Genomic DNA, 25,797 nt, shown 5'->3' on the forward strand with positions numbered 1-25,797 from the left:
AGATTACATACACGGAACTCAGTTCCTAAGAACGGTTCCAATGAAAGAACCCGCCATGTACTCCTACATAGCCTTTCACCGGTACATTTACCAAATCAGGTTCAACACACCACCTTTACTTACTGAACACATTCTCACAATTCTGTCCATCTCCCAGATGACAGACCAAACACAACTCTAAGCATAGCATGCATAGCAGGATAAGGCACATCATGGCTCAAGCATCTATCAGGTATGCTAGGTTGCAAGGTTCAGCTATTTACTGTGACAAAGACAGGTCATGCAAAGGAAGTGGGTTTAACTAACGTGGCAAAAGCATTTGAAGCATTTGATCCTAATGCAATAAGTAAGTGCAGGAGCGAGAACATGGGATTTATCGGGATGATCAAAATGATTGCTTGCCTTGTTTCTCAGAGGAGGGACAATATCCGTCAGACGGATATTCGGTGGAATCCGGAGGAACGGAGCCTACCGAAAGGAATGACAACAATCAATAACAAACATATGCAACAAGATGATGCATGAACATGGCATGAGGATGCAAGGTGGTATACTATTATAGCTAACATTTATTAGGTTTGAAGTTGATTTGAATTAAACTCAAATATCACTTCAAACGAGGTATTCTCGAGTACCATTTTAATTGATTCGACCTGATGCTCAGATCTACTTGTAATTTTACATGCATGGAAATGACATGTTAAGTTGCTGGTTTGTGATTGAACAATGTTTGACCATATCATTTGAAGTGGAATTCAAATGATTTCCAAATTCCATCTCCAAGGTATTTATGAAATTTAACTTATTCATTATTCTATATGTTTTGGTCCAGTAACATGTTCAAACATGTTTGAAAATAACATATTCAGATTCCTTGAATTTTTCTAATACTTATTCATATATAAATTATTTTCATTGGAGTTACAGATTAATTTCTATGATTTTTAGAAGTTTTGGCATTTTTCGGAATTATTTTAAATCAGAAATTCACTTATTGCGTCATAACTACATCATCATGGCGTCAGCAGGTCAACTGACCTGATCAGGTCAAACCTGACAGGGGGGACCCACTGGTCAGCGTCTCAGGAGCTAATCCCGTGCTGACCAGCCCCTAAGTGGGTTTGACCCACTGCTAGGGCCCACTGCCAGTGGCTGCTTAGCACTAAAACGCCGCGGTTAGGCCGGCCACGTCGTCCCCCACCGGAGACTGACCAGCGGCGACCAGATCTGCGGCGGAACTTCGTCGGAGACGCGCTAACTCGTGTTGTGGTGCTCGGAAATGGTTGCCGAGAGCACTGGGATGATCCCAAGGCTCCGCCTCATCCAACCCTGGCCTCAGGGAGGGCTATGGGTGGCCGGAGCATGCCGGCGACGAGCCGAGGCGGCTGCCGGAGCTCGGGTACGTCGGTCCAGTGGTTAGGGGGCATGAATCCGAGGGGAAGAAGATGGGAAATGATCGCAAGCTCACGGTGGAGGTGAAGCTAGGCTCAGACTGCTCGGGGAGGGGCTGTAGCCGGCGATCCACCGTCGATTTGCCGGTGGCCGAAGGTTGAAGACGATGGCGCTGGGGGCGTTGTAGGGCTCGGGGAGGCTTCGGCCTTTGCAGGGAGAACCAGCTCGTCGAGGCGGAGCTACTGGGACACTCGGAAGGAAGTTCCTGTAGCTAGGGGCACGGCAGCTCGAGCTCGACCTCTTGGCAATGGCGGCAGGAGGAGGGAGGAGAGAACCCGAGAGGAGGGGGGAAATGGAGCACGGAAACGGATAGAGACGCGCTCGGGGAGGATAACCGTGCTGTCGCGCTGTCCTGGGGGCACCGGAGGTCGCCACGGCGAAGCAGGAAGTGGAGGAGGCCGATCTCTCCTCTGCCAGAAGGCAGAAGAAGAAGACGACCCTACCCCTGGTGGGCTGGGCCTCCTCAGGGCGACAGGTAAGTTTTCCTCACTTTTATTTTCTATTTTTCTTTTGTTTTATTTATTGACATTGCTTTCCATTTATTTTGGCTTCACAAGCAAACTATCAATAGTTTGAAAAATGCTGGGGTGTTAGCTGGAATATTTCCAATCACCCATAAAGTTTTCAGCATTTTTGGAAACTATATATTTTTGAATTCAAATTTAAAACTTGAAACCAGTAGTCTTTTGCATTTATTTAAAATGCCAAAAGTATTAAGAAAATGGTTTTCTTCATTGCTTCTTTGTTTTCAAGAATTATCAGAAAAGTTGAACTTTTCTTGAGACCATTTTGGGTTCATTGATTTGAATAAGTTTATAATTCCTTTGAATTTGAGAAGTGGCTAGGGTTTTTTGAGTTTTCCTTCACCACTTGCTTTGTTCTTGTTGAAATTTTCCTAGATGCAATGCAAAGAAGATATGAGCACAATGCTAACTTGATTAGGGTTTCAGGGATGTGACAACTCACCCCCACTCAAAAGAATCTCGTCCCGAGATTTAGAAGTCGTCGGGAATAACGCAGGATACTCAAGTCGGAGACGGTCCTCTCTTTCCCAAGTTGCCTCCTTTTCAGAATGATTTGACCATTGAACTTTAAGAAACTTGAGGTTTCGACGTCGAGTGGTACGCTCAGCTTGATCAAGAGTACGCACGGGCTATTCTCGGTACGGAAGGTTATCTTGAAGATCAAGCGTTTTGTGGTCCACTTCACGGATAGGATCCGAAAAGCAACACCTGAGTTGCGAGACGTGGAAGACATGATGAATCTTAGAAAGATGCGGAGGAACTTCCAACTGGTAGGCAACTTCTCCTCGTTTGGCAAGAATGCGAAAAGGACCAATGTAACGAGGAGCCAACTTGCCCTTGATACCGAATCAACGGGTACCCTTCAAAGGTGTAACCCGAAGGTAAGCCTTCTCGTCAACTTCAAAGGTCACAACCTTACGATGACGATCATAATGGCTCTTTTGACGAGACTGGGCTGTTTTCAACTTTTCATGAATAATGCGAACCTGCTCTTATGCATCCTGGATCATATCCGGGCCAAAGAGTTGCCTCTCTCCGCTTTCTGACCAATTAAGAGGTGTTCAACATCTTCCTCCATAGAGAACTTCAAAAGGGGCTTTGCCCAAGCTTGATTGATAACTATTGTTATAAGCAAATTCGGCGAATGGAAGGCACTTCTCCCAATTCATTGTAGCAACCCGACTCAAGACGAGTCGAACCTCTGTGTATCTGTGCCATCCCTGGATCAGTATGCTGGCACACACAGTACATCAATGTATATATCAAATTGCAATCATATGTAAATAGCGTAAAACCAATATATACCTTAAATATCTCAGCGGAAGCAGTCAAGGGAGTGGAGTCCCAATAAACACCAACGGCAAGTTGAGTGTAGACCGTAACCCTGAATCGTACTCTTACTCGTCGAAGAAAAATATCTGCAACATAAGACGTTGCAGCCGTGTAGGTCAGCATATTGAATATGCCGGCAAGTCACATAAGAGAGGGGTGAAAAGTAATCATCTATACTATATGCATATATGGCAGGTGGTGTTGTAAGTTTTTAGCGAAAAGCAAGTTTTCTCCTACATCAATAAAGGGCTAAAAGCAAAATGTTACTACATTGTTGGTTGTTAACGAGATGGTTACACCAACGAATTCTCGTACCCATGTTGTCAATAATTACCCTCATCAAATATATTTAATGGTGTTGAGAAATCCAGATAAGTTCAGTTCCTTTGGCTCAAGTTGTCCATGACCGTGGACACGGCTAATCGATTAGGTTTGAGTACTCTGCAGAGTTTTGCACACGTTCCCCACAAGATTTGATCGAATCCGTGTATGTCCTCGCACTTCAGGGTGTTTGAAGACCGGATGATCAAAACATGGTCTTTCAACGGGTCCCTATGAATCCGTGTCGGTGCCCATCCATTCCTACCGTTCTTCTACATCTGCTAGCACCGCCTTTCCAGAGTCTCCGCGTTGTCCAACCAAGCCAGAGCCCATAATGACTTGTGGCTATGCAGGTAAGCCTTGGGTCTTGAAATATCCATCCGTCTCTTTGAGCCTGGGTGAAGCTTTCCGCAGGATGTCATGGCCTCTCCAGCATCCCGGGTCATCCACTGGGTTCTCCAGGGAGCCGATCAACCGTCCTTCACCCAGAGTTGCATTGCGTCCGAGGTCTTGAAAATCTTGTCTTAACCGGTCTTGATTATTTAATCAACCTCGCATCACTCGTGTTATGCACTCAACCGAAATCCCGTCTACTCAAACATAGCAATATGAAATTTGTCGTCCCGGGGCCAAGTATCGGGGTTGTTGTGTGCCTACCACATGATACTACAATCTATACTAGAATTTCCAAGTACCTACTCAGCATGCAATTGGGCATAGGATGGTAGAACTACGATGCATAAAACATAGGTGATAGTATGATCAAAGTGCTTGCCTGTTATTACTTGATAAAGATAGTCGCTCTCAAAATCCTGATAATTCTACTCGCCACACTCCGAGCAATCTATCGTAAACAAATAGCATTTAATAAACATTCATGCTAAAAAGGAAGAACCAAAAGAACATAAGAACAAAACATGTCGTTGTGCAAAATAACAACATACTAAGGTTTAATAAAAAATAGGTTCTAAGTGTGTTGTAAAGTGAAGGTGCATGAATGAGATCAAAAGAGTTAATGGATGAGGAACCATTGCTATATAAGCTCGACTTGCATACACTATGGGAGATGATCAAAAATATTGGGAGAACAACATGAATGTTGTTTGACAAATAGTATAAGGCATAAGAATTTATTTGTAGAAATAATTTCTTGAAATGGAGCACTACAACGCAAGTTATAGTGAATTGAAGTATGAATTCAATTTGCATTCAAAAGGTCAAGAGAAGTTGAACTGAAGTACGATGGTTACGTACAAAAATATATGACATGAGTGTTTAGGGGTAAGAGGAATCAATTGGAAAGGTGGTATGATTTGCAAGATAAGATCAAATGAATGTTCGAATACAAATTTGAATCGCTCAAATTTGTAAGGTTCAAAGGTCGAAACTAATGATGCTACTGGATATAGGAGATCCATATGAGCGTGTGGAAGAAAGAATTACTATATTTGAACTAGCGGATCAAAAGATACAAATACGTCAATATAACATTGAATCGGCTTAAAACGATGTGAACAGTTTTGGGCACTAATAGATAAATCTGATTTATTCAAAATTATAAATTGAAAAGTTAAAACTAATGATACAAACGGAAAGATTACTTTGATACGAATCCGACGCAATTGAATTCATCTAAAACGGAGCTACGGATAAAAAGATATGACCAAAAGAAGTTTGAATATGAATATGAACAAATTCCGAAATTTTAAAATTTTAAAAAAGTTGATATGATAGGTTCATCGGATAGGTGGGATCAATACGAAACTCTAGGCGTTGGTTTCATCTAATTCGGATAAACGAGTAAAAAGTTATGGCTATTTGAAAAATCAGGGCCAAGCTGTTTTACGGAATAAAAGTGCTACGTCTAAAAGAATTCTAGTACTAATGTGGAAATACGAAGACTAATTAATATATATAATTACTCTACCGTATACTAGTGTAGGAATACTAGTCCAGAAATAATAAACTACGGGAGTATAAAAAATACGAAGAGAAATACCTTTAGAATGCAGAGTAAGAATTAATTCCAATGAGGAGACGACTTCGAGAATTCCCGCTGAAGAGAAAAGAATATTTTTATTTAATAAATCTAGTTAAACCAAAAGATTGATTTAACCCGAAATAGATGATTTTTGGATGCTCCTATGGGTCTATATTTATAGGTGAAAGGGAGGTCTAATGGTCCATAGGTAGGCGATGTGGGACTAAACATATACGTAGTGTAGGGAAAATAGAAAAAAAAAGAGGGACAAAGGTGTCTCATGGGGCAAAGGAATCGGCCGGCCACATGAGTAGTATGGCCAAGAGCGGCCTTCGTTTTTTTTTTTTTTTGCGAACGAACAAATTTATTTTTTTAAACAGAGAACAAAAACGTATAAACGAAAAAGAGAGAACATTTTATATAGACATATTATATATCAAAATTTTCAGAATAAAATTTTCTAAAACATGAACATATTTTCAAAACCAAAAAAAATACTTTTTTAAAAAATTAATTTTTTGGAATAACTTTAAAATGAAAAGGAATTTGAATTTCAAATAAATTTCAAATACTTAAAATTTGAATCAAGACATAGTCTCTGATTTTGGAGGGTCATTTTCCTCCTCTCATTTGCTTTTTTTCAAAGGGTTTGAAAATATTCAAACTCAAAAGTTGAAAAGGGATTCACAATAGAAAATTTTGGGAAAATCATTTTATTCCCTCTCATTTTTTTTGAGAAGTTTCAAATTCCACTCAAGTTTGAATCACTCAAACAAACAAACAATCACTCTAATAATTATATTAACATTTCAAAATTTATAATTTTGGGATGTTACAAACTACCACACTTAAAATGAATCTCGTCCTCGAGATTCGAAGAGGCTAGAAAGAAAAGGTTATGGTTTGGGGGGTCTTCTAACCAATATAGTCTCGTGCAAACTGGGGTGCTACCACACTTAAAATGAGAGTTACTGATCCCTTAAGATTTTAACAAACCTCTGGGGTTTTTCGCATCTGACTCCTCACAGTCTTCATATCTTCCGCTATATTCATAACGTTTCCATTAAAACGAGGGTCCTTCTATTGATATAAGCTTCTTCCTTTACTGGGTCTTCTTAACTAACAGTCTCGTGATCAATTCTAAATAACCTATCGATGATTCTCATGGTGGTCTACCATTTGTGGTTATCCTGCAGAGAGAGGGGTCTTGGTTTCATTCTCACCGTAAAATTTCCTACGCGTGACAACAAATGCCATGTACATGGGGCTTTCATCATACCATTCTAAGGCTTAAACAAAAGCTTCAAAGGACGTCGTCTCTCACTATGGGTAAGTCTCTTATATTTACCATTCCGAATAGCTAGAGAATGACAATAGTAAGTCGTCATGGTGGCCAAGCCATGTCGCACTGAAATCATTACCTTGTATAAGGCTTAGTGAATCTCGTATTCTAACACTTGGACATCCTCACAAGCATTGTAGAATTTATCTTGTCCAAGAACGAAATTCGGATAAACCATTGGTTCTGCAAGCTGAACAAAACATCTATCGTTTCTTCACCACTCTCAGGTTGTCGTATGCTCCTAAGAAAACGTTTGCTGATACAACTTTCCTTCTCCAAAAAGATAGTACTTGATCCTTGTTAGTCCCGGGGTCTGTGGGTTTCAGGCATACTTGGAGTAAATGTGACACGCCGCTGGGTAGTGGGTGGTTCCTTCACACAAGAAACAACTCACCTGACTAGTTGGGCATTCCTCAGCTGGGTGATTTTCTTCACAATGAGTGCATCCATCCTGTTGTTCCTCCTGGGTGTGTCCTATTTCTCCACAGATCTTGCATGCTCAAGTATTCTCCTTCGGATTATCATAGCACTTCCGAATGAGACGGGATCTTAATAGAGTCTTCTTGAATTCGTCCCAAGTTTCTGCTCCACTAAATCCTCATATGGCATGGTGCATTTTCCACCAAATTGCAGCACTTTGTGTAAAGTACTGAAGAGCGCGTTCCACTTCATACTTCCTTGAGATCAAGTTGCTCCCGAAGTGGTTCTCCATGTTCTGAATCCATATTTCAGCATGCGACTGGGTCATTGGTCCAGAGACTACAAGTCCAGCTTCATACTCCATCTGGTAGGGTTGAGGTTTTGGGGATGAGACGGGTAAGAGAGGGAGGGAGATACACACAATACAAACAATATTTTTGAGAATAGGTTTTAGTTGTGGCCGTCGGAAAACACACACCAATGACGGCTCACAAATCATTGTATCTAACGTGGGTATATAACAGGGGTTTGGACTTCTAATGGTCATATAAACATTCGAACGCTTCAGGGTCTTCGAATTCTTCGGGTCTTGAGAGTCTTCAATTGGCGCAGCTTCAGTTCATCAAATGCATGATGAAATCCTCTTTACTTTGAAGTAGAACTCCGTTGATTCTTCATGAGGTCAAAGGGGTAAGGGTATTGTCTAACTATTGGAGGTGAGAGAGAACATTTGATGAAATCAGAAGAGATGAGAAGTAAAAGGTGTTCTTGAAAAATAGAAATGTTGAGAGATCCTTTCCTAAGAAATTTCCAGTTTCTAGGGTCACATCCTACAGTCAACATGTGCTCTGATACCATTTTTGTAGCGACCCGACTCAAGACGAGTCAAGCCTCTGTGTATCTGTGCCATCCCTGGATCAGTATGTTGGCAAACACAGTACATCAATGTATATATCAAAGTGCAATCACATGTAAATAGCGTAAAACCGATATATACCTTAAATATCTCAGCGGAAGCAGTCAAGGGAGTGGAGTCCCAATAAACACCAATGGCAAGTTGAGTGTAGACCGTAACCCTGAATCGTACTCTTACTCGTCGAAGTAAAATATCTGCAACATAAGACGTTGCAACCGTGTAGGTCACCATATTGAATATGCCGGCAAGTCACACAAGAGAGGGGTGAAAAGTAATCATCTATACTATATGCATATATGGCTGGTGTTGTAAGTTTTTAGCGAAAAGCAAGTTTTCTCCTACATCAAGAGAGGGCTAAAAGCAAAATGTTACTACATTGTTGGTTGTTAACGAGATGGTTCCACCAACCAATTCTCGTACCCATGTTGTCAATAATTACCCTCATCAAATATATTTAATGGTGTTGAGAAATCCAGATAACTTCAGTTCCTTTGGCTCAAGTTGTCCATGACCGTGGACACGGCTAATCGATTAGGTTTGAGTACTCTGCAGAGTTTCGCACACGTTCCCCACAAGATTTCATCGCCTCCGTGTATGTCCTTGCACCTCAGGGTGTTTGAAGACCGGATGATCAAAACATGGTCTTTCAATGGGTCCCTCTGAATCCCTGTCGGTGCCCATCCCTTCCTACCGTTCTTCTACATCTGCTAGCACCGCCTGTCCAGAGTCGCCGCGTTGTCCAACCAAAACAGAGCCCATAATGACTTGTGGCTGTGCAGGTAAGCCTTGGGTCTTGAAAATATCTGTCCGTCTCTTTGAGCCTGGGTGAAGCTTTCCGCAGGATGTCATGGCCTCTCCAGCATCCCGGGTCATCCACTGGGTTCTCCAGGGAGCCGATGAACCGTCCTTCACCCAGAGTTGCATTGCGTCCGAGGTCTTGAAAATCTTGTCTTAACCGGTGTTGATTATTTAATCAACCTCGCATCACTCGTGTTATGCACTCAACCGAAATCCTGTCTACTCAAGCATAGCAATATGAAATTTGCCGTCCCGGGGCCAAGTATCGGGGTTGTTGTGTGCCTACCACATGATACTACAATCTATACTAGAATTTCCATGTACCTACTCAGCATGCAATTGTGCATAGGATGGTAGAACTACGATGCATAAAACATAGGTGATAGTATGATCAAAATGACTTTCCTGGTATTACTTGATGAAGATAGTCGCTCTGAAAATCCTGATAATTCTACTCGCCACACTCCGAACAATCTATCGTAAACAAATACATTCAATAAACATTCATGCCAAAAAGGAAGAACCAAAAGAACATAAGAACAGAACATGTCTTTGTGCAAAATAACAACATACTAAGGTTTAATAAAAAAATAGGTTCTAAGTTTGTTGTAAAGTGAAGGTGCATGAATGAGATCAAAAGAGTTAATGGACGAGGAACCATTGCTATATAAGCTCGACTTGCATACACTATGGGAGATGATCAAAAATATTGGGGGAACAACATGAATGTTGTTTGACAAATAGTATAAGGCATAAGAATTTATTTGTAGAAAGAATTTCTTGAAATGGAGCACTACAACGCAAGTTATAGTGAATTGAAGTATGAATTGAATTTGCATTCAAAAGGTCAACAGAAGTTGAACTGAAGGACGATGGTTACGTATAAAAATATATGACATGAGTGTTTAGGGGTAAAAGGAATCAATTGAAAAGGTGGTATGATTTGCAAGATAAGATCAAATGAATGTTCAAATACAAATTTGAATCGCTCAAATTTGTAAGGTTCAAAGGTCGAAACTAATGATGCTACTGGATATAGGAGATCAATATGAGCGTGTAGAAAAAAGAATTACTAGATTTGAACTAGCGGATCAAAAGATACAAATACGTCAATATAACATTGAATCGGCTTAAAACGATGTGAATAGTTTTGGGCACTAATAGATAAATCTGATTTGATCAAAATTATAAGTTGAAAAGTTAAAACTAATGATACAAACGGAAAGATTACTTTGATACGAATCCGAAGCAATTGAATTCATCTAAAACGGAGCTACGGATAAAAAGATATGATCAAAAGAAGTTTGAATATGAATATGAACAAATTTCGAAATTTGAAAATTTTAAAAAAGTTGATATGATAGGTTCATCAGATAGGTGGGATCACGACGAAACTCTAGGCGTTGGTTTCATCTAATTCGGATAAACGAGTAAAAAGTTATGGCTATTTGAAAAATCAGGGCCAAGCTGTTTTACGGAATAAAAGTGCTACGTCTAAAAGAATTCTAGTACTAATGTGGAAATACGAAGACTAATTAATATATCTAATTACTCTACCGTATACTAGTGTAGGAATACTAGTCCAAAAATAATAAACTACGGGAGTATAAAAAAATACGAAGAGAAATACCTTTAGAATGCAGAGTAAGAATTAATTCCAATGAGGAGACGACTTCGAGAAATCCCGCCGAAGAGAAAATAATATTTTTATTTAATAAATCTAGTTAAACCAAAAGATTGATTTAACCCGAAATATATGATTTTTGGATGCTCCTATGGGTCTATATTTATAGGTGAAAGGGAGGTCTAATGGTCCATAGGTAGGCGATGTGGGACTAAACATATACGTAGTGTAGGGAAAATAGAAAAAAAAAGAGGGACAAAGGTGTCTCATGGGCCAAAGGAATCGGCCGGCCACATGAGTAGTATGGCCAAGAGCGGCCTTCGTTTTTTTTTTGCGAACGAACAAATTTATTTTTTTAACCAGAGAACAAAAACGTATAAACGAAAAAGAGAGAACATTTTATATAGACATATTATATATCAAAATTTTCAGAATAAAATTTTCTAAAACATGGACATATTTTCAAAACCAAAAAAAATACTTTTTTAAAAAATTAATTTTTTGCAATAACTTTAAAATGAAAAGGAATTTGAATTTCAAATAAATTTCAAATACTTAAAATGTGAATCAAGACATAGTCTCTGATTTTGGAGGGTCATTTTCCTCCTCTCATTTGCTTTTTTTTCAAAGGGTTTGAAAATATTCAAACTCAAAAATTGAAAAGGGATTCACAATAGAAAATTTTGGGAAAGTCATTTTATTCCCTCTCATTTTTTTGAGAAGTTTCAAATTCCACTCAAGTTTCAATCACTCAAACAAACAAAAATCACTCTAATAATTATATTAACATTCCAAAATTTATAAGTTTGGGATGTTACAAACTACCACACTTAAAATGAATCTCGTCCTCGAGATTCGAAGAGGCTAGAAAGAAAAGGTTATGGTTTGGGGGGTCTTCTAACAAATATAGTCTCCTGCAAAGTGGGGTGCTACCACACTTAAAATGAGAGTTACTGATCCCTTAAGATTTTAACAAACCTCTGGGGTTTTTCGCATCTGACTCCTCACAGTCTTCATATCTTCCGCTATATTCATAACGTTTCCATTAAAACGAGGGTCCTTCTGTTGATATAAGCTTCTTCCTTTACTGGGTCTTCTTAACTAACAGTCTCGTGATCAATTCCAAATAACCTATCGATGATTCTCATGGTGGTCTACCGTTTGTGGTTATCCTGCAGAGAGAGGGGTCTTGGTTTCATTCTCACCGTAAAATTTCCTACGCATGACAACAAATGCCATGTACATGGGGCTTTCATCATACCATTCTAAGGCTTAAACAAAAGCTTCAAAGGACGTCGTCTCTCACTATGGGTAAGTCTCCTAGATTTACCATTCCGAATAGCAAGAGAATGACAATAGTAAGTCATCATGGTGGCCAAGCCATGTCGCACTGAAATCATTACCTTGTATAAGGCTTCGTGAATCTCGTATTCTAACACTTGGACATCCTCACAAGCATTGTAGAATTTCTCTTGTCCACGAACGAAGTTCGGATAAACCATTGGTTCTGCAAGGTGAACAAAACATCTATCGTTTCTTCACCACTCTCAGGTTGTCGTATGCTCCTAAGAAAACCTTTGCCGATACAACTTTCCTTCTCCAAAAAGATAGTACTTGATCCTTGTTAGTCCCGGGGTCTGTGGGTTTCAGGCATACTTGGGGTAAATGTGACACGCCGCTGGGTAGTGGGTGGTTCCTTCACACAAGAAACAAGTCACCTGACTAGTTGGGCATTCTGCAGCTGGGTGATTTTCTTCACAATGAGTGCATCCATCCTTGTGTTCCTCCCAGGTGTGTCCTATTTCTCCACATATCTTGCATGCTCAAGTATTCTCCTTCGGATTATCATAGCACTTCCGAATGAGACGGGATCTTAATAGAGTCTTCTTGAATTCGTCCCATGTTTCTGCTCCACTAAATCCTCGTATGGCATGGTGCATTTTCCACCAAATTGCAGCACATTGTGTAAAGTACTGAAGAGCGTGTTCCACTTCATACTTCCTTGAGATCAAGTTGCTCCCGAAGTGGTTCTCCATGTTCTGAATCCATATTTCAGCCTCCGACTGGGTCATTGGTCCAGAGACTACAAGTCCAGCTTCATACTCCATCTGGTAGGGTTGAGGTTTCGGGGATGAGACGGGTAAGAGAGGGAGGGAGATACACACAATACAAACAATATTTTTGAGAATAGGTTTTAGTTGTGGCCGTCGGAAAACACACACCAATGACGGCTCACAACTCATCGTATCTAACGTGGGTATATAACAAGGGTTTGGACTTCTAATGGTCATATAAACATTCGAACGCTTCAGGGTCTTCGAATTCTTCGGGTCTTGAGAGTCTTCAATTGGCGCAGCTTCAGATCTTCAAATGCATGATGAAATCCTCTTTACTTTGAAGTAGAACTCCGTTGATTCTTCATGAGGTCAAAGGGGTAAGGGTATTGTCTAACTATTGGAGGTGAGAGAGAACATTTGATGAAATCAGAAGAGATGAGAAATAAAAGGTGTTCTTGAAAAATAGAAATTTTGAGAGATCCTTTCCTAAGAAATTTCCAGTTTCTAGGGTAACGTCCTACAGTCAACATGTGCTCTGATACCATTTCTGTAGCGACCCGACTCAAGACGAGTCAAGCCTCTGTGTATCTGTGCCATCCCTGGATCAGTATGCTGTCACACACAGTACATCAATGTATATATAAAAGTGCAATCACATGTAAATAGCGTAAAACCGATATATACCTTAAATATCTCAGCGGAAGCAGTCAAGGGAGTGGAGTCCCAATAAACACCACCGGCAAGTTGAGTGTAGACTGTAACCCTGAATCGTACTCTTACTCGTCGAAGAAAAATATCTGCAACATAAGACGTTGCAGCCGTGTAGGTTAGCATATTGAATATGCCGGCAAGTCACATAAGAGAGGGGTGAAAAGTAATCATCTATACTATATGCATATATGGCAGGTGGTGTTGTAAGTTTTTAGCGAAAAGCAAGTTTTCTCCTACATCAAGAGAGGGCTAAAAGCAAAATGTTACTAAACTGTTGCTTGTTAACGAGATGGTTCCACCAACCAATTCTCGTACCCATGTTGTCAATAATTACCCTCATCAAATATATTTAATGGTGTTGAGAAATCCAGATAACTTCAGTTCCTTTGCCTCAAGTTGTCCATGACCGTGGACACGGCTAATCGATTAGTTTTGAGTACTCTGCAAAGTTTTGCACACGTTCCCCACAAGATTTGATCGCCTCCGTGTATGTCCTCGCACTTCTGGGTGTTTGAAGACCGGATGATCAAAACATGGTCTTTCAACGGGTCCCTCTGAATCCCTGTCGGTGCCCATCCATTCCTACCGTTCTTCTACATCTGCTAGCACCGCCTGTCCAGAGTCGCCGCGTTGTCCAACCAAGCCAGAGCCCATAATGACTTGTGGCTGTGCAGGTAAGCCTTGGGTCTTGAAAATATCCGTCCGTCTCTTTGAGCCTGGGTGAAGCTTTCCGCAGGATGTCATGGCCTCTGCAGCATCCCGGGTCATCCACTGGGTTCTCCATGGAGCCGATCAACCGTCCTTCACCCAGAGTTGCATTGCGTCCGAGGTCTTGAAAATCTTGTCTTAACCGGTCTTGATTATTTAATCAACCTCGCATCACTCGTGTTATGCACTCAACCGAAATCCCGTCTACTCAAGCATAGCAATATGAAATTTGTCGTCCCGGGGCCAAGTATCGGGGTTGTTGTGTGCCTACCCCATGATACAACAATCTATACTAGAATTTCCATGTACCTACTCAGCATGCAATTGTGCATAGGATGGTAGAACTACGATGCATAAAACATAGGTGATAGTATGATCAAAGTGACTTGCCTGGTATTACTTGATGAAGATAGTCGCTCTCAAAATCCTGATAATTCTACTCGCCACACTCCGAGCAATCTATCGTAAACAAATAGCATTCAATAAACATTCATGCGAAAAAGGAAGAACCAAAAGAACATAAGAACAAAACATGTCTTTGTGCAAAATAACAACATACTAAAGTTTAATAAAAAAATAGGTTCTAAGTGTGTTGTAAAGTGAAGGTGCATGAATGAGATCAAAAGAGTTAATGGACGAGGAACCATTGCTATATAAGCTCTACTTGCATACACTATGGGAGATGATCAAAAATATTGGGAGAACAACATGAATGTTGTTTGACAAATAGTATAAGGCATAAGAATTTATTTGTAGAAAGAATTTCTTGAAATGGAGCACTACAACGCAAGTTATAGTGAATTGAAGTATGAATTGAATTTGCATTTAAAAGGTCAAGAGAAGTTGAACTGAAGTACGATGGTTATGTATAAAAATATATGACATGAGTGTTTAGGGGTAAAAGGAATCAATTGAAAAGGTGGTATGATTTGCAAGATAAGATCAAATGAATGTTCGAATACAAATTTGAATCGCTCAAATTTGTAAGGTTCAAAGGTCGAAAATAATGATGCTACTGGATATAGGAGATCAATATGAGCGTGTAGAAAAAAGAATTACTAGATTTGAACTAGCGGATCAAAAGATACAACTACGTCAATATAACATTGAATCGGCTTAAAACGATGTGAACAATTTTGGGCACTAATAGATAAATCTGATTTGATCAAAATTATAAGTTGAAAAGTTAAAACTAATGATACAAACGGAAAGATTACTTTGATACGAATCCGACGCAATTGAATTCATCTAAAACGGAGCTACGGATAAAAAGATATGATCAAAAGAAGTTTGAATATGAATATGAACAAAGTTCGAAAGTTGAAAATTTTAAAAAAAATTATATGATAGGTTCATCGGATAGGTCGGATCAAGACGAAACACTAGGCGTTGGTTTCATCTAATTCGGATAAACGAGTAAAAAGTTATGGCTATTTGAAAAATCAGGGCCAAGCTGTTTTACGGAATAAAAGTGCTACGTCTAAAAGAATTCTAGTACTAATGTGGAAATACGAAGACTAATTAATATATCTAATTACTCTACCGTATACTAGTGTAGGAATACTAGTCTAGAAATAATAAACTACGGGAGTAAAAAAAAATACGAAGAGAAATACCTTTAGAATGCAGAGTAAGAATTAATTCCAAAGAGGAGACGACTTCGAGAAAAGGTTGATTTAACCAAAAGATTGATTTAACCCGAAATAGATGATTTTTGGAAGCTCCTATGGGTCTATATTTATAGGTGAAAGGGAGGTCTAATGGTCCATAGGTAGGCGATGTGGGACTAAACATATGCGTAGTGTAGGGAAATAGAAAAAAAAGAGGGACAAAGGTGTCTCATGGGCCAAAGGAATCGGCCGGCCACATGAGTAGTATGGCCAAGAGCGGCCTTCGTTTTTTTTTTTGCGAACGAACAGTTTTTTTTTAAACAGAGAACAAAAACGTATAAACGAAAAAGAGAGAACATTTTATATAGACATATTATATATCAAAAATTTCAGAATAAAATTTTCTAAAACATGAACATATTTTCAAAACAAAAAAAAAATACTTTTTTAAAAAATTAATTTTTTGCAATAACTTTAAAATGAAAAGGAATTTGAATTTCAAATAAATTTCAAATACTTAAAATTTGAATCAAGACATAGTCTCTGTGTCACATCCCTAACCCTTAAGCAAGATAGCATTGTGCTCATGTCTTCTTTGCATTTGCATCTAAGAAGTTTCAACAAAAACAACAAAGTGGCAAAGGAAATACTCAAAACCCTAGCCACCATTTCAATTAAAGGAAATCTCAAACTAGTTCAAAATCAATGAACCCAAAATGGCCTCAAGAAATGTTCAAACTTTCTGATAAATCATGAAAGTAAATGAGCATTGGAGAAAACTATTTCCTTGACACCTTAAGCTTTTTAAATTAATGCAAAAGCCACTGGTTTCAAATTTAAAAATTGAAATCAGAAACTATAATTTTCCCAAAATGTTGAAAACCTTGGAAATGGTTGGGGATATTATAACAAATATTTCAGGAGGTCTAAAATAGTTTTTACTTTTTGTTTTGGAACTGAAATAATTAGCAAAACAATAGTTAGCAAAACAGAAAAAAAATGGGAAACCTTACCTGTCGCCTAAGCCTGGCCCGGCCCATCTCCCCGCTTGTCCCCTCCCTCGCGCGAGTAGGCAGCAGGAGGTGGCCACCGCCTCCTCCGGCGCGGCCACCCACCTGCCTGCCTGCCTGGCCGCCGCCTCGCGCTGGCGACGACGGGGATAAGCTCCCCAGAGCCTCCCCTATATAATCCCCGCCTCGGTTCTCCTCCTCCTCCCGGATCTCCTCCTCGTCCTTGCTGCCGCCATTAGAGCCGAGCTCGAGCTCGAGCTGCCCATGCCCCTGGCCATAGGATCCCCTCCCAGAGCATGCCATTAGCTCCGCCTCGTCGCCCTGGTCATCTCTGCAGAAGCCGAAGCTTCCTCGAGCACTGCAACGCCCGCAACGCCGTCGTCTTCCACCTCCGGCCGCCGGACCTCTCCCGTCGATTCGCTTCCTCCGGCGCATCCCCGAGCCCCTCTTCAGCACCATTGGAACCGCCGTGAGCTCGTCGTCGTTTCCCCTCTCGCCCCACGCTCTCCCGTGCATCGTATCCTAGTTCCCCACCAAGGCTGAGAGCTTCTCGCCGCCGGCCATGTCGCTGCCGACGCTGTGATGGCTGATCCACGCGCCCGAGCTAGGATTCGAGCTCCTGGAGCCTCCAGGAGCGTGTCGAGCCCTCTAGCTGCCCTCCCCGTGCCCTAGAACCGCCCCGTATAGAAGACCGAGCTTCGGCCGCCGCTCCGGCTCGTCGCCGACGCCTCTTCCGGCGACCCTAGCCTCCCCAGATGGTCCTGCCAGATCGGCCACTTCGCGAGCATGCTGTAGCTGCCAACCGCGTGCGTTTTGGTGTTGTGCAGCGCCGTCTAGGTCGCCTCCGGCGAGCCCTCCGCCGCGGGTCTGGTCGCCAGCGACCACCCTTCGGTGGGCGTCGACGTGGCCGACCATTAGGGCGTAATCGCCCTCCCCTCAATCGCTGCCAGAGGGCCCCACGCCTGGTCAAACCCCAATTAGGGGCTGGTCAGCGCGGGATTAGTCCCAGAGAGGCTGACCAGTGGGGCCCCCTGTCAGGTTTGACCTGAACAGGTCGGCTGACCTGCTGACGTCAGCCTGAGGCAATAAATAGAATTTCCAGTTTAAAACTAATCCAGGAAATTGCTAAAATTTGTCAAAATCATAGAAATTAATCTGTAACTCCAATGAAAATAATTTATATATGAAAAAGTATCAGAAAAATTCAAGGATTCAGATTATGCTATTTTCAACCATGTTTAAAAAAATTACAGAACCCTAAATTGTGAACAAAGGCATAATTCAATTCTTATAATCACTTTATAAATGGAATTTGCAAAAATATTCAAATTCCATTATATATACAATGTTCACCACTGTCCTAATTACAAATCAGTCTCATAACATGACATTTCATGCATGTTAACATCAAGTTGATCTGAGCATCAGGTCTAATCAATTAAACCGGTATCCGAGAATACCCCATTTGAATTGCTATTCGAATGTGATTCAAATCAACTCTAAACCTAATACATGTTGAAAATAATAACTTATCACCTTGCATTCTCATGCTATGCTCATGCATCATTTTGAGTGCATATGATTGTTATTGAATGTTGCCATTCTTTTCGGTAGGCTCCGCACCCCCGGATTCCACCGAATATCTGTCTGACGGATATCGTTCCTCCTGTGAGAAACAAGGCAAGCAACCCTTTTGATCATCCCGATAAATCCCATGTTCTTGCTCCTGCACCTATTTATTGCATTAGGATCAAATGCTTCAACGGCTGTTGCCACGATAGTTGGACCCACTTCCTTTGCATGACTTAACCTTGTCACAGTAAATAGCCAAACCTTGCAACCTTTCATACCTGGTAGTTGCTTGAGCTATGATGTGCCTTATCCTGCTATGCATGCTATGCTTAGAGTTGTGTATGGTCTGTCATCTGGGAGATGAACAGAAATGTGGAATGTGTTCAGTGAGCAAAGGTTGTGTGTTGAACTTGATTTGGTAAAGGTACCGGTGAAAGGCTGTGTAGGAGTACATGGCGGGTTGTTTCTTTGGAACCGTCCTTAGGAACTGAGTTCCGTGTATGTAATCCAAGACTAGATACTACCACATGCTGGGCCCTGAAATATGACCCCGCTCGGCCTATTAATCGCGTAGTACTCGGTCCAGGAGTTGCAAGTAGTTTCTGGTGTTTATAGTAATGCTGGAGGCCGTGCATGGTGCTGACCTGAGAGGTGGGCCGTGATGCGGTAGGCAGTGGCACGGTGTACCAAGTGGCACCCGGATGGTGGGCTTGGGAACCCTGCGCACATCGTTTGAGGCCATGGCGGAAACCCCGGCCGGACTTCCATACGGGTTACTCTCAGATAGGCGATAAACCTCGACTAGGTACTGGTGTGGTTAACGGTCGTGGCCGACTCCCTCGCTGGGCTCCCGCTTGAAGGTTGCCGAGGTGCATGACATGCACATGGCGATAAGTGGCGAGAGCGTGTGTGACGAAGTACACCCCTGCAGGGTTATGATCTATTCGAATAGCCGCGTCCGCGGATATGGACTACTTGGAGACATATGTTGTTCATAGAGAACTTCAATGGCTACTCATAAAATTTGTCAAGATAAGCGTGAGTGTCGTGGACGGCATTTCCGTATGGAGACGGAACGATTCCACGATAGTGTATTGTTGTGGTGTTAGTGGACTCGTGTGCGAGAAATCAAGTTGTCAAAACTAATTTCAAAATGCAAGTTGTCTAGCCACGAGTCAAATGCTGGCTTCCCGCATGAAACCCCACAATACCTTTTGATACCTTGCATGAGTAGTTAGTTCTCCTAAAGTCTTGCTGAGTACCTTCGTACTCATGTTTTCTTAATAAATGTTGCAGAGGTTGCTAATGACCCTAATGGAGGGTTCTTCGTAGACATCGACGACAACGAGTAGCTGGTGTCCCAGCTACGATCTGGCCCTACGTCGGCTCTGTAGTATAGTCAGGCCATGTGCCTTCTAGTTGCACTGTCTGTACCCAGACAGTTTATAACTCTTCCGCTGGCTTGTATTTGTATGACTGCTATTATGGGTCGAAAGACCTTAATGTGTAATATTATGTGTGTGGCTCTTCCGAGCCTCTTGAATAAAGGATGTATGTTTATGGTCATGTTGTGATGCCATCGATGTATCTATACATATCGGTATGCCATGCGTACGTGTGTCATACTTGATATGTATGGGGTTCGAATACCTAGTCGTGAACTTTAGTAGCACTCTTTACAAGGAAATGCCCCTTTGTGATCCAACGAGCCTTGGTAGTCCGCTACTGCTCCGGACACATTGGTTGACCGGCATGTGTCCTTCTTAGCTACTGTGTCTGTCCTCTTTGGGGAAATGTCACGCGACGTAATGGAGTCCTTGTAGCTTGCTACGACTCGTCTACGTTCGCTGATGACCGACACCTGCTTTGTTGGGTCATGTATGCCTGTCCTTGTGCGTAACTGCCACTTTGATTTATGACTAGACATGTCGATCCGGGTTCTTTGACATTGGATTGCTAGCGACACCTATCGCATACGTGAGTCAAAAGACGCAAACGGTCCTGGCTAAGGTAAGGCTGCAGCCGTGGAGTTAACCGTGCGTGAGACCACAAAGAGATGTGATGTGTTATAGGCTGGATTCCTTTGGCTTGGGATCGGGGTCCCGACAGCCTTGGTATCAGAGCCTGACTGACTGTAGGATTACTAAGCCAAACTGGTCGAAGTTGAGTCTAGAATTGCTTTAGTTATATATAAGGGAATTGTTTGTGGAAGGGAACGTAAGACTCTTGTTCTCTTCTCAAGTTATTCTATTCTGGTCATCCTCGTCTTTTCCGCAGGAATTAAGGACTAGATTTCTCATCTTCTCCTAGGCTCGTATTTCTGATCGGTAGATTATAGGACTACGGGTCGAGAGATATGGGTTTCTTTTATTCCTAGGAAGCAGGAAGTAAGTTTGATGATCAGAGAGTTGAACTTGATAGTTGAGTGGTTACGCTATTCCATTTTGGGTTGTCTCAAATTTGTTTTGAGCATTTACAGCCGTTATGCTGCCCAATTTTGCATTCAGAGCTCTAATGCTTTTGCATTACTCTCTATTTACAAATGCCTGGCCGTCCTTCTCGTCAGGTGGTACGTATGAGCAGGTGCATTGATGTACCGGGTCGTACGGCCATGCTGGTCAGGGTGATGTCGGTGTGCGGTTACCGCTGGTACCCTGAGTACACAGTGGAGGAACAGTACCGGGACTTCAACCAGAGCCAGTACATCTGCACTGTTAGGGTATTCCCAGACTACCCTGGAGCGGAGAAGCCAATCCATTGGTCCTATGGGTTGGGGGTCACCGTTGACATGGCAGTACAGGATGCTGCCTATTCAATGCTGACTATTATGAGAGCGAGACATGCACTGCTGCAGAATTCAGAGTTCTTTTATGTTCCGGCCTCTCAGTCTGGTGAAGAGGGATACCTCAGTGGAGTCTATTTTGATTCTTCTATGGAGGATCCACTTCTGCAGACCACTGTTGAGATGCTAGAGAACAAAGACAAGGATGCTCGCGCTCTCCGCATGGAGCTTTATGCTACCCGTGCCCGTCTGTGGACAGCTTTGACGCAGCTGGCACCGGTAGTCCAGACAGGGTATGCAGAGATGGAGATGCTGAACCCTGTTAGGACCCATCTTCCGGCTCACGTTGACTGGCCAGCTATAGGAGGAGTCACACCTCTTCGGGGACCCCTCTTACCACCAGTCAGGGGACCAAGGCCACATCCGTGTCCTTATGGATCCCAAGGATCTCAGGCTGGAGTGTTTCCTGATCCGCAGGTTGACCTTCCAGGTCATGGAGGTAATCTCTACGAGATGTTCTATGCGGATGCCTGAGCTGTGAGCGGAAGGTTAGTATGGTAGTAGCCATACGTTCACAGTCCTGCGTGACTCGTGAAGTATGGTAGTAATGTGAAATGAATTCCGGAGGCCTAGATAAATAATGTATAGGAAGCTTGTAAGCCTCTGATGAGTAGTTCCACTATCTCAGTAGTTGGCTCTTCGGGTAAGTTGTACTGAACTATGTAAGGGTGTGTATGAACCATGGTGTATATATAGCAGTTGCTTGTTACCATGTTGTTCGGATATTCATTTCCGCATTCCGTGTGTTCAGTACATTCTTAATCCATAGCTAGTATTGATATGATATTGGTCTAAGCTATGAGTTTGTTTGTCAGGATGGTGTTCACCAGGTTGAACCGTGCCCCTGCTCATGAGCAAGGTGAGGGTAGTCAAGCGTCGCAGGAAGACCTGCCTCACCCACCTTCTCTGGTAGAAGTGATGCTTGAGGCAGAAAGAAACAAAAGGGAGACCAACCGACTGCTAGAGAGTATTGAGCAGAATACGGCTCGACAGCCTAGGAATGCTGCAGTGTCCCTCAATGACTTTGTGAAGCTGAATCCTCCAAAGTTTCATCATTCCGTCGATCCCCTCGACGCTGATGACTGGCTGTGCAGCATCTCACGCAAGATTCGCTCGGCGAATGTGTCTGAGGCCGACAAGGTGACCTTTGCGGCGTATTTCCTGGAGGGACCCGCCAATCTGTGGTGGGAGAATTTTGAAGCTACGCGTCCCGCTGAACCAGTGGCCACATGGGCAGACTTCAGTGCAGCTTTTCGTCTGCACCATATTCAAGAGGGCCTCATGGACAGAAAGAGAGAGGAGTTCTGTACCTTCACTCAGGGCAAGTTGTCTGTGGATGCCTATAACCGCGAGTTCGATAACCTCGCCCGCTATGCAACAGAGGAGGTGTCTACTGACGCCAAGAAGCAAGCAAGATTCCGTAAGGGTCTAAGCCCTGAGCTCCGTCGTGACCTCCGCCTCCATGAGTGTGCAAGTTTTCAAGCCCTAGTCAACAAGGTGATCAGTGCGGAGACTGGTCATTCTGACTTCGAAGCCACAAGGAAGCACTCCCGTGACTTTGCTCATCTTCTGGTTCCGCGTTTCCAAAATGCAGGCTGTGGGTTCCAAACAGTTCTCTGCCGCCAAGATACACCCCGAGGCCATCCTACGTGGTGCCTCAGACGAATCAGGCCAACCCTCCAACAAAAGCTTATGGTGGTCCAGCTAGCAATGCTGCACCACGTTCCAACCAGGTGATATGCTACAAGTGTGGAGAAACAGGGCATTATTCCCGTGAGTGTCCTCAGAATGTGGGTGCCAAGCAACCCGGAAAGTCCGTCGGGCAGGCCAAGTCGGGCAAAGATTATTATGTGAAGCCAACTCCAGCACGTGGCCGTGTGAACTATGTGTCAGTAGAAGAAGCTGCAGAGGATCCCGACGTCATGCTGGGTACGCTTCTTGTTAATCATCACCCAGCGTCTGTTCTCTTTGACACTGGGTCTTCTCATTCCTTCATTTCAGAAAGTTATGCACAGTTGCATAACATGTCATTTTGTGATATGCCAATCCCATTGGTTGTCCAAACCCCTGGTAGTAAATGGCAAACCTCTAGGATAACCTATGACAATGAAATTCTAGTAGACAGGCTAGTTTTCCTAGCCTCATTGATAGCATTGAAATCTTCGGATATTAATATCATCTTGGGCATGGACTGGATGCCAGCTCACTATGCCAAGATTGATACTCACTCTAGAAATGTCCAGTTTACCCATCCCTCGGGTGAGATAGTAAATGTCTCTACTCGAGTTGCCAAATGCCAACTCTATTCCTTAAATGCCAACCCCCTTCCGGAACTTGAAGACATTCCGGTAGTCCGTGACTTCCCGGATGTTTTTCCAGAGGAACTGCCAGGAATTCCACCTGACAGAGATGTAGAGTTTGTGATAGATCTTGTTCCGGGAACTGTCCCAATAGCGAGAAGACCTTATAAGATGGCACCCTAGAGCTAGCCGAACTTAAGAAGCAATTAGATGAGGCCTTGAGCAAGGGTTTCATTCGTCCTAGCTCTTCTCCTTGGGCTTGTCCCGTCCTCTTCGTCAAGAAGAAAGACGGAACGGATCGGATGGTTGTAGATTACCGACCAGTTAATCTGGTCACCATTAAGAACAAGTATCCGCTCCCCAGGATCAACGACCTGTACGATCAGCTCGCTGGATCCTCAGTCTTCTCCAAAATGGATTTGAGGTTGGGATACCATCAAATCAAGATTAAGAACGGGGACATTCCAAAAACGGCCTTTGTTACTCGTTATGGCCAATATGAGTACATCGTAATGTCCTTCGGTTTAACCAATGCCCCAACCACCTTCTCTCGGCTGATGAATTCAATCTTTATGGAGTATTTGGATAAATTCGTCGTAGTATACCTCGATGATATTCTCATCTACTCAAAGAATGAACAAGAACATGCCGAGCATCTAAGGCTAGTATTGATGAAACTTCGAGAGCATCGCCTTCGTGCCAAATTTTCAAAATGTGAATTCTGGTTACCAGAAGTGACCTATCTAGGCCACGTAATCTCTGGTAAGGGTATTGCCGTCAATCCCGAGAGAGTTCAAGCTGTCCTTGATTGGACTCAACCTGAATAGGTTAAGCAAGTTAGGAGTTTTCTTGGTCTAGCGAGCTATTGTCGCCGCTTTGTCGAGAATTTCTCCAAGGTTGCAAAGCCTCTAACTGAACTCCTCAAGAAAGATAAAAATTTCGAGTGGACACCACAGTGTGAGCATAGTTTTCAGGAACTGAAAAGACGCCTGACTTCCGCACCTGTGTTGTTACCACCAGATTTTTCTAAGGACTTTGTTATCTATTGCGACGCCTCGCGACAAGGATTAGGTTGCATTCTCATGCAAGATCATCATGTTATCGCATACGCATCTCGACAGTTGCGTCCACATGAGGATAATTATCCCACACATGACCTTGAGCTTGCAGCTGTGGTCCATGCACTAAAAACCTGGCGACATTACCTTTTGGGTAATCGCTGCGAAATATTCACTGATCACCAAAGTCTGAAATATATCTTCACCCAGCCGGATTTGAATCTCAGGCAAAGACGGTGGGTTGAGTTGATCTCGGATTACGACTTAGGGATAACTTACACCCCGGGGAAGGCCAATGTTATGGCCGATGCACTAAGTCGTAAATCTTATTGTAACAATTTGATGCTACAACAAGGTCAACCACATCTCCATGAGGACTTTCGGAAGTTGAATCTTCATATTGTTCCTCAAGGATTCCTTTCTACCTTGGTGGCGAAGCCTACTCTTAAGGATCAAATTATAGCTGGCCAAAAGCGTGACAAGGGTATATCACGGATCAAGGTGAATATTTTTAGCGGAAACGCTAAAGAATTTTCCATGAATGATCAAGGTGTTGTGTTCTTCCAGAATTGTTTAGTGGTTCCTAAGAACCCACATCTAAGGCAGTTAATCCTTAAGGAGGCTCATGATTCTCCTCTCACCATTCATCCTGGTAGTACTAAGATGTATCAGGACCTACGCCAGAGGTTCTGGTGGACTAGGATGAAGAGAGAAATTGCTGAGTTCGTTGCTAACTGCGACGTTTGTCGCCGAGTTAAGGCAGAACATCAAAGGCCTGCTGGCACCCTTCAACCTTTAGCTATTCCTGAATGGAAATGGGATAAAGTTAGCACGGATTTCATTACCGGATTTCCCAAGACCAAGAAAGGAAATAATGCTATCTTTGTGGTCATTGACCGTCTTTCCAAAGTGGCTCATTTTCTTCCTGTTCGTGAGAGTATAACAGCTTGCCAGCTAGCAGAGTTATATATCTCTCGAATAGTGTCTCTTCATGGTGTGCCCCTGGAAATTAACTCGGACCGTGGAAGTATCTTTACTTCTCGCTTCTGGGAAAGTTTTCAGAATGCCATGGGGACTCACTTATCTTTTAGCACTGCCTTCCATCCTCAATCAAGTGGTCAAGTAGAAATAGTGAATCAAATCCTAGAAGATATGCTCCGAGCCTGTGTTATTTCGTTCGGTATGAATTGGGAGAAGTGCCTTCCATTTGCCGAATTCG

The sequence above is a fragment of the Hordeum vulgare genome, chromosome 3H, assembly GCF_904849725.1.
Source record: "Hordeum vulgare subsp. vulgare chromosome 3H, MorexV3_pseudomolecules_assembly, whole genome shotgun sequence".
In the NCBI taxonomy this organism is placed as follows: Eukaryota; Viridiplantae; Streptophyta; class Magnoliopsida; order Poales; family Poaceae; genus Hordeum; species Hordeum vulgare.